The sequence below is a fragment of the Colobus angolensis genome, unplaced genomic scaffold (genome assembly GCF_000951035.1).
Source record: "Colobus angolensis palliatus isolate OR3802 unplaced genomic scaffold, Cang.pa_1.0 Scaffold13, whole genome shotgun sequence".
Classification (NCBI taxonomy): Eukaryota; Metazoa; Chordata; class Mammalia; order Primates; family Cercopithecidae; genus Colobus; species Colobus angolensis.
In genome coordinates, this window is record NW_012114252.1 from 24,053,477 (window position 1) to 24,055,072 (window position 1,596).

Genomic DNA, 1,596 nt, shown 5'->3' on the forward strand with positions numbered 1-1,596 from the left:
GGGATGTTTTTATTAGCAGCGTGAGAACAGAATACTACAGTGGTCCATCCACACACGGGTCACCCGGCCACGGAGAGGAAGGAAACCCTAATGGGTGCTACGGGGTGAGGCTGTAACACATGGTGCTCAGGGAAGGACACCAGACACCAAGACTGTTCTGTTTATATGCAGTGTCCAGAGCAGGCGTGTCCAGAGCAGGCGTGTCCAGAGCACAGACAGAAGCCGACTGGGAAAGGAGGCGCAGTCACTCACTGCTCATGGACACGGGTTCTTTCTGGGGAGACAAGCGTGTTCTGAGCGTGTTCTGGATGGGGAGAGGTGCAGTCACTGGTCAGGGATGTGGTTTCTTTTCGGGAGACAAGCGTGTTCTGGATAGGGAGGGAGGAGCAGTCACTGCTGTCAGACACGGGTTCTTGTGGGGAGAGGAGTGTCCGGGAGCCAGATGGAGGTGACAGGTGGACGGCCCGGTGGATGGACTGACCGCCGACCAGTGCCCTGCACTCATGAGGCGTGGCTGTTGCCGTGTGAATCACATCTCCGTGGAAACGGGGTGGGAGAACCAGGCCCCAAGGCTGTTGTGAAGATGGCCTTATGGGGCTGCTTTGGTGCCTCAGGCAGTGCTGGCCGCCGGCCGTGCTCGGTGAACAAGAGCCACGGTCATTACCCTTGCCACGCAGAGCAGCTCCTTCTGCAGACTTGGGGACCCTGTGGCCACCAGGCCCCACGGTGGGAGCAGAGATGCCTCCGAAACTCCGGAGACCCACAGGCAGAGGAGGATTCCACGAGGCCGGGGCCCGTCAGCAGATCCTCAGACAGCAACACACACCACTTCCCTTTCTGTTCCCTAGACCTTTAACTGATGGAATTCAGTAAGCGGAAAACATGCTTGAAACAAGGGCACCATGGAGCGGACCCTCCCCTCTCCCTCGTGGAGGCCGCGACCCGGGGCAGGTGACGCTTCTTGCTTTGCAGGCAGGGGCTGGAGCTGGAGCTTCTCCTACAAACAGGCCAGGCTGGGATTAGCCGGCTGTACATTCGCTCTACGCTTCCGTTGGCGTTTAGATACCTGATGTTCATATTTTCTGTATTACGTGACGTGGGAGGACACGTTCCTTTGTGCTTGGAGTAGTGGTACCACAGAGGTGCCCGGGCCCAGGCGACAGCAGCCAACCTCTGCAGACATTTCGTGTTGTCATGAGGCTGAGTGTCCAGGAGGGGGCGCTGCTGCACCTGCTGGGCACAGGACACGGCCAGATCAAAGGACCCCACCTGCAAATCACATCCCAGGCCTCCCTTCTCCTTTCCAGCCCGCAGTCAGGGCTGTTCCTCTTCCCTCCTGGGACACATCCCTCCTCCCTCCATGGGGCATATCCCTCCTCCCTCCACAGGACACAGGCAAGGCCGTCCCTCCGCCCTTCATGGGGGACATCCCTCCTCCCTGTACGGGGAAATCTCTATCTTCCCTCCATGGGATGCAGTAAGGGCCACCCCTCCTCCCTGCACGGGACATATCCCTCCTCCCTCCAGGGTCCACATCCCCCCTCCCTCCAGGGTCCACATCCCTCCTCCCTCCTGGGACACATCCCTCCTCCCTGC